The following is a 12,879-nucleotide window of genomic DNA, read 5'->3' on the forward strand; positions in this document are numbered from 1 at the left end:
CCTTTGGTTCGTCGCGATGATCCATCCTAATTCGTTGCCGCTTTACTATTGTAGGCGTGAATGATAGATCTACATTCGTTGAGTCCAGATCGTCCCGACCGCAATCCTCTGCAACGGACGCGCGCGAGGTTACAGGAAATATATGTGGCCCCACGTTTTGTTCGTGTTATATCCACTCCGTCCATTCGTTTCTCCAGCTTATTTCAGTACACGATAACAAACATGAGATGAGGTGGGCCCCGCCACAAGACACACTGGAGATCGAAATGCTGACTATTAAAACCTGCCCGAGGCCCACCATAATATTTATATGATATCCAACGAGCTCATAAGGTGATTCCTACCTAAACGAAGAAAAAGAGCAAATATCAGCTTGATCCAATAGTGGCATTCCATACCCACTACTTATCACGGTGCGGCGAACTTGAATTTTGGATCTGTCTCATCTCTGGGCTCGTACACTAAAATGAGCTGTATAAACGGATGGACGGAGTGGATACGATACGATCATCGCAGCGGACCCATTACAGGATCAGAGGCAAGTCCCATCGCAGCCGAGTGAAATAACCTGGTTCTTCGCGCCCACCGAACCTTTTCCCATAGGTATGGGCTGCACCAATGAGAACAATGGATATCGTGACTAAACCCTCTAATTCCAAGTGTTGTGGTCTGCTGGATTTTGGATCATAAAGTTCTGTATATTACCTTCATCTGGTGGGTCCCACCTGATGATGAACAGGTTTTAATGGAAGATAAACAATGGTGATCCAAAAACACAAACCCATGGTTGGCATTCCATCTCCATTGTTCCTTGTGGTATGCCCCACCTGCGTCATGGATCTTCAAGATTTTTGGCCTAGGCCTAGGTTCAAGGATCATACTGATGGACGGAGTTGATTTTGCACATAAGATACCTTGGACCGAAAAGCGCTTGCGCTTTTTACGTACTTCCTAAAACAGGATTGTAGACTACTCCCATCCGATTGCGCAGCTGGTGGGCTCCACTGAATTTCCTGAGGTGGAAATAATCCTAATCTACTGCCTTCGAATGGATAAGAGGAAAATAAAAGCCGGTAAGAACTAAGAAGTCCTGCCCATGCTTACTCTCGCTCTGAGAGGTTTTGTACCATGAGAAAACATGGTCTCACGGGCGGTTCGGATCCACTAGTCGTATAGCTACCGGCAGGGTTGCGAAAAACCAAATTCGGTACTTCGCGGTGAATGGAAAATGCCTCTCTCTGTAACTGCTTGCACGTGTGGTTATATTATTTTAGGTTTGGATTTTAAGTGTGGAGCCGGACGGTCGGTCCGGCCAGAGAGAAGCTTTCTCGTTCGGTGAGTTATTTGATACACTGCAGAGTGTGATACTTAATACTCAGGCAGTCTGAAACTGTACTCATGTAACACATGAACGGCTCCGGACCAACCAGACTGCGATGCTTGTGATGGATGGATCATATTTCAAATATCATACTAATCTGACGATCTCAACAATCTGATTTAGCAAGTTGAATTTGGAACGTTGGAATTTTATTTTTCACTTTGCAATTGCCAGTTACTGTTTGGGTGGTTAGATAATTATATTAGAACATTTTCAGGTGTGATCCATCGACAGGTGACCCCATGGTTTGGACGGTTCCGATGACCTTACATGTTTAGCGAGCGGACGAGTCACGGTCATTCTTTGAAAAGGGCAAACACGACAAGAGTCTACCCCCTTTTCATATCTTTTGCTTGATTGCAATCTGGGCTTTTCACCATATGTTGGATGGTGGTGACTCACCCACCGTATACGTCCACGTTAATCCCGTTGTTTACAGAGCATCATGGAAAAATACACTGCTTGAACGATCGTAGCCACCTGATGTCCCCTAATAATTGGATAGCTGGGATGGTCCGATCATCATGATATTCGATTGTCTCGGCCAATTTAGTGGAGATCTGGAAGGGAAACGCCTGCCAAACTCTCCTGGCTACTTATGGGGTTACTTTCTCTACCGCGAGGTAGGACTCAACGTTCATGAAATCGACCCCGTCCATCAGGTAAGCTGCGCTTGTTTTGCCTTGATCCCGAAAATCAGATTGATTCAACTCAGGTGGGCCACCCCATAAAACTATACCTAAAACCTATAAATTCACGTGGAATGAGCCACCTGAGTTTTGGAATATTATGAATTCTTGGAAATTTTTTTCATCCTTGTCAGGCAAATCAGGCGAATGGACTAGATGGCATATAAACACTACAGTGGGCCCTGAAAAACTAATGGTGCCGTTCCATCCCAACCATTTCCTACAGTGTGGGCCACCTAAGTGTCGATTGGTCATTATTTTGACTTTTAAATCGTGAAAATGATTCTCCTTACATAATAGACGGTGTGGATCTAACTAAAGTTACACCTACGTGGCTCTCGGTAAGCGAAAGTATCTACCAAGATCTATTGACGGTCAGCGGGTCGAACTGTGCGTCGGTGGATGAGTCACCACTATAAAACGTAACAGAGTAAAACCCGGGAGCGAAATAGGTGCGGCCCCAGCCTGACCTAACACGGTACAGCCCTGACCGTGGGGCCCACCTTGATGTATATTTTGTATATCCATCCCGTCCATCCTTTTTCAAAGCATATTTTCGGTCATGAAATCATTACGGTTTCAATTGGCCCTAGGAAGTTTTTAATGGTGTCCGTTTAATCACCACTCTTTCTTATGGTATTTTAATCTTGAGATTTGGCTCTGCTTCATTTTTGAGTTCGTGGCCTAAAATATGCTTTCAAAGAGATGGACGGAGTGGATATACAAAATATATATATATATATATATATATATATATATCAAGGTGGGCCCCACGGTCAGGGCCGCACTATGTTGGGTGAGGCCCGGGGCCGCACCTACTCCGCTCTGGTGAAACCCACTAAACCCATCTAGTCACAGGCTCGAGCAGGGGCCATCGTCTCCAGACCGTGGATGTTACGGACCTATCGTGAATAGTTGGTGTAGCAAAAAGCTCCTGATATGTAGGATACCAAACCGTTCAATAGTCCGAAGCAAAATAACGGCTGGGAAATACCGTACTGTAACGGTTCACATTCATCCAATAACGGCTGGGAATTTTGGGGTACAGGGCAATAAAAGGTGATTCCCATCGCATAAACGTTTTCCATCACTGAAGGACGGCCCCAGACGAGAGCTGCGAGGGAGCGGATTAGGTACGGGCCTAGAGCCTCACCCAACATGATGCGGCTCCGTACATCCGTTTTTTTAGATCCTTTCATGACGTGATACAGGAAATGAAGCAGATCCAAATCTCAGGTGGACTATAACATTGGTGATTGAATGCCAACCATTAAAAACTTCCCAGGACCCACCTTAATAGTCAGTATAATGTTTACCTACCATCCAACCTTTTGAGAAGGTCAGGCAACCAGGATGAAGGTAAAAATAAATATCAGATTGATTCAAAACTTTTGCGGTCCACTAGAAGTTTTTAACGGTCAATCACTGCTTTTTTAACGGTCCATATGAGATTTGGATCTGCTTCAGGTCCATGTCCTAAAATGATCCGGATAAATGGATGGACGGGACGGATATACAGTAAATAATCAAATTGGGCCCAACGGTCAGGACCGGACCGTGTTAGGTGAGGCTCGGGGCCGCACCTAATCCGCTCCCTAGCTCAGTGTACCGTACAACCTCTCGCCCGAGCATAATATAACACCTCATGACGGGACCACTTCAACTGGACGCGAATTGTATTTGTCATCATCCATGCCGTCCATTCGTTATTCCAGATCATTTTAGGGTTTGACTCCGAAATTTAAGTATATCCAAAGCTCAAGTGGACCACACAACAAAAAACGGTGGGGATACTAACTTCCACCGTTGAAAACACATATATCAGCTTGATCCAAAACTTCTGTGGCCCTCAAGATATTTTCAACGGCAACCATTCAATTCCCACTATTTCCTATGGTGTAGTCCACTTGAACTTGGATATTCTTTGATTTTGGTGCAATGCCCTAAAATGATATGAAAAAACGGATGGACGGAGTGGATAAAACGCATCCATTACGATGGGTCCCACAGAGTTTACTCACGCGTGGTGAGTTACACACCACGCGATCCGCGTCCACTTCAACTGGCGTTTGGTGGAATCCCCGTCTTATGCGTGTGTGGGGTTAGTGGAACAGTTCAAAGGGTGGGTCCCACTACCCAGTTCACGCTACATGGGAACTAAGACGTACCTCGGTCTCTTTCTACCCTGCACAGTGGCACCGATTCACTTGCCATTCATGTACATCAATCCAAACCGTCCAAACCGTGTGACCAATTGCTAAGGGGGACTGTAGTCGGAAGCAGTGTGCCCACAGAGATGCCGGTCACAAATCTACTCCGTCCATCAGTTTTGCAAGACAACAATAGCACAGAAATCTAAAATTAAGGTACATCCAAAACTTACGTGGGCTACACCAACCGAAACAGCAGGGATTGAATGCCGGCCATTGGAAACTTCGCGTGGCCACAGAAGTTTTTTATCAGCATGATATATGTGACGATATATATTCCTGCACTTTATCTGATTAATAATAACTCTATGAACGGTTTGGATAGCGTATAAACATCTGAGTCGGCTCCATGAAGGTTTTAATAGCAAATGTTTCCGTTCCCACTGTTTTGCGTAGTGTGGCCCACATGAATTTTCGATCTGTCTTATTTTTAGAAGCATGTCTTATCGTGGTCTTGCAAAACTGATGGACAGAGTGGATTTTGTGACAGGAACATCTGTGGCCCGACACAGGCATAGGCAATCGGCAAGCCTTGACCGCGACCCTTTAAAAAAATAAAATAAATATATATATATATATATATATATATATATATAGAAGAAGAAGAAAGAATTATTAGGCCTGCATTGATCTCGGCCATCCATTTTTTTATATAATTAATAATATTTAAATCAAGAGTGCCCTACAGAAAGTACAAACACTAGAATGGTCCAAAAGCAAAAACAATACCTTTGGCGCCACCCCACCATTTTTTGTGGTGATCCGGAGCAAACAGGGGGGAATGTCCGCCGCCACATTAGCTTCTTGGTATACATAGATGTCCGTTCGTCAAACTTAGAGAATTGGGCCATGGGCTAGGATCCACCTGATTTTTTGAACGGTTAGTATGGAATCACTTACAACTTCAATATGCAAGGCAATCGGACCGAGCGCTGAGATTGATGCCCAGCAACAGAACATTAGCTCACAAACATTGACATAAAAAAAGGCAAAGGGTGAGCAAATGCCACATTGCTTGTGAGTCGATGGACCCAATTTGTGTTAGGCTTGTATGTAATTGAACTTGTTGGATAAACGGTCTAATATTGCGTGCACGTGCCACTTTCAATCAATTTACGCACGCGCGCAGAGCTAAATTAGCTTGTATTGACACCCATTTCAAAGATTGTTCTCATCCCATATGCCCATCCCACCGTTCAATTCATGACCTTTGTAGTGGATTGAGTGTACCCCAAAATGAAACTCGTTAGACGTTCTTACCGGGTCGATTTTGATCACTCAATTTCAACCGTCTACAATCAATGTTGGACGATCCATCAACATGAATTACCTATTCCCCAACACACTGTAATTCACGTGTGTACCAGCAAGCTAATTCACACGCCACCATAGATGCTAACATGGTAGATGAGAAATAACCAAGCCATCATCCATCAGGTGGACCTTTCTATGTAGATGTTAATGCCCAAATATAAAGGTGGTCCACTCAGCAAGTGTGAAATGATATTAGAAATAAGTTGACAGGTCAGAAAAAATTAGTTGATTTTTCACAACCGTACATTCGTCTAGTTAATTGGGGCCAACCAAACTAGCGGATTAGCTTTATTTTGGGGATTGGGAATCTAAACAGTCGATTGTGGCCCACCTGATTAATGGATTGGCTTGATTCTTGGGGCAGGGAATCTAAATAGTGGTACCCTTCTAATGAATGGCTTGAATCTTGCACCCATTTGCCATGTTGGCATTTGCAAGGACGTCTGAATTAGGTGACTTGTACACGTGTGAGCTTAGCAAAGTTCTCATAAATCTAACTAATTTTATATTTATGCAGCTTTGGGCTATAGCTTAGGAGGGAAATGAATATGGGAAACATGCCTTTCTGATGATATACAATGAGTAAGAGATATTAGAAATGATTTTACAAAAGCTGGCGATGAGACGTAATGTATTATTTTTAGAACATCAGCTCTAAAGCTGAAGCATTACTGCTTTTTCTTCCATTGCCTTTTCTTCTTACAATTATGTTAGGGTATTGCAAAATACTGTAAAATGTTTGTGATTTTTTCTTTCCGGTCATTTTCAACACCAAACCACAAATAACGTGAGAGAAAACGTGCAATAGAAACACCTTACTGCCATTCCTCGCACTAGATGTATTTATCTGTTACTAGTAAATAGACCTTAAATACCCTAACTTGCACTTCAAGCTTGTGGAAGAAACAAAACCTAGAGATGGATCATATAATTGCTCGGATCATATAATCGCTCACCTACTAAACTAGTGGGACCCACCGAGGCCATGACTAGTGTAAAAAAGAAACAAATGAGAAATAAAAAGAAATGAAAAAACTCAATTTTGTAGAAAAGCAAATAACAAAAAACTTAGACACCATGAGATTGGAGACTACGAAAAGAAAGTCCCCATGGGAGGGATTTTTTTAGAGAGAAATAGTTGCTGAGTGGTTGAAAGAACAACAAAAATATCTGTTAGAGAGAGAGAGTTTAGATTCTATTAAACTCGTTCCACTGAGTGGATTTTAAATCTAGTAAATTTTGTAATATTTGGAACAAGTGGATTTTGCAAATCATCTTCTATTAAAATATTTGAAATACAATGGAATAAAAAATATTAAAATTTAGATTTTAAATTTTAACCTTAGAAACTTCTATTTAGATATTCTCAAGTTTTAAGAAGAAGAATATAAATCTTATGACTATGATTACTTTAATTAAGCCATTAAAAATTTATTGATTTACCAATGCTTATCCTCCAAACAAAAGATCTCTCTTTGATCTATCTTAGATGAAAGACAATATGAGAGCTAAATGTTGGCTTGGATAGTGGCTTGGGAAGATGTATTCATCCATTCCAATAGAACCCACAGCGTAAAATATGTGATACAACTTGTAAGCCACCCTAATAAGAGTAAAGACAAAGGCACATTAAATTATTGTCATGCCTCGTGATGGAAACTTTGATTTGGCATTATTCTCATATAGGATGATCACATAATAATAATTGTAGATGCAAGTTTGTCTTACAGCCTGCTACATAGTGATAAAATAATAAGGGTATTAAGATCTAAGATCCACAACTCTCCTTGATTAATACTTGTCATGTACAATTTCAAGTTTCGAAGGGCAACCAAGAGAAATTGTGTGCACATGTACCTAAGGTACTCATGCATATAAATAACACTACAACATGTTCATTTAAGTCTTATAGTTATCATAATTTATGGACAGGATCACACGTGTCATGCTCATGCCATTTATGAATAAGATTTACATTAGTTTTTCAAGGCATGAGTCTAATAACTTTAAAGTATTAATACAAAATAATAATAATAATAATAACTATTTTGAGAAATTTTAATTCAACCACGCCCACACATGGAGATCCTATAAAACCCAACAAAAACACAGAGCTCAACTCTTAAAGAACACTGGAATCGCCCTTAGGGCCTGTTTGATTTTCCAGTGCACTGGCAAATACCAGGGAAAAGAGTTATAATTATTTCCCTGTGTATTTACAAGGCACCTGATTTGACTACTTACTTTTTGACACGGTAACCGAAAACATTGCAAAATATATATGGGTCCTATTGTGATGCATTTCGTTGATCAACACCATTCATCCATTATGTCTTTTGAATTTATAGTATGAGCAAAAAAATAAGGTATATTCAAAACTCAAATGGACCATACCATACGAAAACAGGAATCAAATACTTACCGTTAAAAACTTTGTAAGGCCACTGTTTCTTTTGGTGTGGGTTACTTGAGTATTGGATCATCCTCATTTTTTGGCTCATGCCTCAAAAATATTGTGGTAAAACATATGAACGGAATTGATATATCATATACATTACCTTGAGGTTCAAAAATTTTAAATAACTATTTGAACCGTTTCCCAATGCAGAAATTTCCCTGGATTTTCAAACAGAGGAAGTGGTAATAATTACCCATTTCCTCGGTATTTACCCAAACTCTTGGAAATCAAACACGCATCCCACAAAGAAAAATCAACAATTCCAAAAGTAATAATTATTCCTCTTAAGCCAAACAGCCCTAGGAATAGACGAGAATAAAATTGTCCACTTATCCCTAAAAACCATTTAGTGTCCACATGCCGCACTCAAATAGACCATTAATAGAGGGAGGCATAACCCACAAAACTCCAACCAGGGGTAAAGTCAAAGCACACCACCGATCTCATTTGAGGCTCAAATCCTTCAAAATCCTTGCAAAGAAGAAGAAGCAAAAAAGAATAATTTTAAAAAAAAAAAATCCCTCTATGTCCTCGTTATCAAACCAACCTTAAATATATTTAATATTTAAAAAAATTAGACTAAATAACACTGAGAAAGTTCAAAAAAGAGTACTGCAATGACAATTTAGAGAAAAATTTGTGCATTATCCTTTTGGTTTGTTTGGGGGGTTGTACCCTCTCTATATTTTTCATTTTCCGCTATGGTTTGGCTCACTTGGTTTGTAGATCAGGCCGATTTCTTTTGATAGAAACTAACATTGAGTGATGTAGGACATGAAAATTAAATATAATATGTAAAATCTCAGGTTTAAATCATAATACTTTAAAACAATCACATAATAACTCCACATCCCACACAAAATCTCAAACATTCCAATAAGGAGAATCTGTACGGATCTAGGTGTACACAGGCTAGGGCTAGATCTGTTAAAATTATAAATCAAACAATACTAAGAGATAAGTAATAACCATCCATACATGCACAACAATTAGTCCATAATCTAAGGGATTCACCAATTTCAATTCAGGGAACCCTAAGGTGAGAAAATGAGCAAATAAATTAAGGATAATATAATTTATGATTAGGGTTTAAGAAAAAACAGGTATGAGAGGATAAAAGAAGGAGAAAACCTGATCTAGAAGACAACTTCCGCATGTGGACCGCGGATTGGGCTTGACGCACGTTCGCTGTTGGCTAGTCGCACGTGTGTGGGGCCCACAAATCCAAAAATAGCCCTCTTGGAGCTAGTCGGCCAGGCCTGGGTTTCAAAACTCCCAAGTTTTACATTGATTCGAGCTGCGGCCTGTACGTGGTGCTCTGCCGAAGTTTTAGCCCTTATGCAGAGCCAGATTATGGAAACTGAATGTAGGGAGAAGATCTGCTGCAAAAATTGATGGATTAGAAGCATGGATGACTGTATAAGGTGAGAATGATGAATTATATACGATAGGGGTGGATTTGGATAGGTGTAGCTCGCACCACGGTAGTTAGCCTTTAATGAAGGAGAGGAGGGCTTCGCACCCAATTGAATTTTTTCACTGCTCAGGAACTTAGAGAAGTAGAAAAAACGCAAAAATTTTTGTATTTTAATTTCAACGAATCAAAAGAACTACAAGGGATGCCTATTTATAAGAAAACTTTATACCCAAAAACTCACGCCATGAGCACAACCTATTACTTGGCGATGAAGTAAACTAAAATAAAAACCAATCCAAGAAATCTACGGTATTCTTAATGTTCTAAATAATATAAATAAGTAAAACTTGAAGTATGAACTTAATCTAATTGGTGGGCCACGATCATAAAATCCCATGATGGGCTTTACTTGACTATCGGGCTCACTTTTTTAAACTAAAACTCCGTCTTCTAACCAGGAGACCCTCCCTGAATGTCGTTATCGAGCTATATCAATAGTGGGGCCCTCATTCTTCGTGCGTACGTGTGTAGGGGCGGCGTGTGCGCACGTGTGCGCGTGATGTCCCCATTATTGAGGGTAGCACCCAACGGATGGAATAGATTTAAGACATTGGCAGGAATCGATGGGCTGGATAAAAAAGTCCATAAACTGTAAAAGCAAGCCTCACCAAGCATTAAAAAAGGAAAAAAGGAAAAAAAGAAGGAATAAGTAATATTTGTTTTCACCAAAGAGAAAAGCTCAGAGTTGAAAAGACAAGATCAAAAGAAATAAGAAAAATAAAATATAGATGCCAGATTAAGACAATGTCAATCACCATTTCAATGATCAGGTGCCATCAATTTGGCAGGCCGCTGTGTGGATGGGCCACCATCAGTTAATTTGTTAGATTTACACTAATTTCGTTAAAGGGCTTTGTCTATTGAATGAATGCATCAGTTAAATTGATAATATTCCATGCAAGTGTGAATATTTATTATTTTAGATACTACATTTTGGAGAATTGTTTTTTGTTTTGTCTTTTAAAAAAAAAATAAAAAAATTCCTTGAGGCGGAATTGTATTTATAAGTATGAACAGAGGAGGATACCTAGACATAGCTCTAAACACAGATGTATTCCTGTGTATAAGGGATGCCTAATTTATTTAGAAGGTATACGAGATTATGGGAATTTACTCAAGATTATTCTAACATACTCTGACACCTTAAGAGTACACATGACACTTAAAATGTTAATCTATTGAGCCATATGGTGGATGGGTCATCGATGAACAATCACATACGATTAGTAATTCTAGCCAAACCCATTGGAAGATTTGTCTATCTGACGTTATTGCTTGTGGACTTTTTAAAGAAGATGGCTCCTGTGTTTGTGGGGTTGATAAAGCAAAGTAATCCACTAATGCAACCCTTGCATATAACATATGAACCATCCAAAATGTAGGCCGCGTCATAAATTTCACATGAGCTGAAAAAACCTGATTGGTCCATTCATTTGGCCGTGATGTATTAGAAAGCGGATTGCATCCTACCCCTGTGTGGATGATGTATTAGAGTGAGGGCTTTGTGGGGCCCACCTTAATGTATGGGTTTTATCCATGCCGTCCATCCAATTTTCCAAACCATTGTAGGATACGAACCCAAATATGAGGTAGATCCAAGGCTCGACTGGGCTACACACATGAGGCAACCGTTCAAAATGGACCGTGCAAGCAACAAAAATAGATCTCATGAGCGAAGTGTTGAGGCGATCATTCAAAGTTTCGAGCGACATACATGGATTATGTGAGCAAAGTACTGACATGATTATCCAAAGTGCTGGACGACATGAAAGAATGGTGCGAGCAAAGTGCCAAGAGCAGTCGCTCAAAAAAGAACCTGGTTTTCTAAAAATTTAAATTTTGATATCTCTCATATCCCTGTAACAATTTATTCTCATATAAATCTATTTGCGCATAATTTTTATTTTTTATTTTTTATAGAAAGAAGAATGTTTCATTTTTTAGAAGTTAAGTTTTTACTATATTATTTTTATATGTTTCTTGACTCATCTAAGTAGATTAAAAAAGAAGAAGAAGAAGGACAACTCATGTTTTTTAGGGGAGATGATTGAGTGTGATCCTAGCTTCACCACATATAATATGACGCTTATTGCATGATTGACCTTGATGTGTTTATTTTATATCATGTCATCTATCTGCCATCAAACATTTTAATAAGGTCACATGATCTTGGATGAAAGGAAAAAACAAATATTAGCTTCATCCAAAACTGTTATAGCCCATTATAAGTTGTTAACGGCTGATGACCACACTTTCCTATGCCATGGTTCACATGATACTTGGATCTACTTCTTTTTTGAGATTTGCCCTAATGTGATATGGAAAATGGATGGAAGACGTGAATGTAGAATACATGCATCAAAGTGAGGCTAGGGCTGCACCTAACCCACTTCCTTTTCTAATATGTATTATGATAAAAAAAAAAGTGATATAAAATTGAAGAATGTGCATTGGTAGAAGAGTTTGCCATAAAACACTTTCAAGAAAAGGGATTGTACAAAAAATTAAGAAAAGTGTTTAATGTCATTTCCATATAGGAAAAATAGAGTTAGTGTACGAATGTGTAGAAAAGTAATGCTATTTAAGCACCTTACTTGGGATATATATTAGCAAAAAGCCCATTTTAGAAAGTCAAGAAAAGATGCTCGTATAGATAAGAAATTCCAAAATCACATCACTTTCCAGACTCTTGAAATGACCATGAGCGCAGCTTAAAGTTACTTGTTTCTTCTGTCAAATGAATTTAACTAAAAATCCCAAGGTCTGATGCTTCAGGCTAGCAATGGGATAGACCCGGGCCCAGAGAAGCCAAGTTTTGAATAAGGTGAGCCCAAACAATAACAACAACAACATAAAAAAAGAAAAAGAAAAATGGAAACGTGTGTAGGGAAAAAAAAGAGTCATTTTGTGCTGATAGTAGCCATTGGACACATCCTAAATAAAGTCCATTTATCAACTGGGCCTATAGCAAATGGACCCGAGAAAAACACTTGCAAAGGTTTCATGGACCATTTATCTTCTACGCAGTTTTAAGACTCTGGTGACTGGGTGTCATCCGAGTCGTTTCTGACTTGGTTAGTATTAAATAAGATACCGGGACTCACTCCCTGAGTCACCTCTGACTCAGGTGAGGTGTGCTGATTAAGCTGTGAATTTGGTGAGTCCCAACTCGACTCGGGACCAAATGAGTCTGTCGAAGTCCCAAGTCCATGATTTACTGGGCCTATCATGGATGAGTCCAACTCAAACAATTACAAAGGATTCATGGACCATTTATCTACTTCATTGTTCTAAGACTGGGGAAAGTCTCATGCAACTTGTTTGAATCGTCTCCGTCCTGGTGGGGTCCA

The sequence above is a fragment of the Magnolia sinica genome, chromosome 2 (assembly GCF_029962835.1).
Source record: "Magnolia sinica isolate HGM2019 chromosome 2, MsV1, whole genome shotgun sequence".
NCBI lineage: Eukaryota > Viridiplantae > Streptophyta > Magnoliopsida > Magnoliales > Magnoliaceae > Magnolia > Magnolia sinica.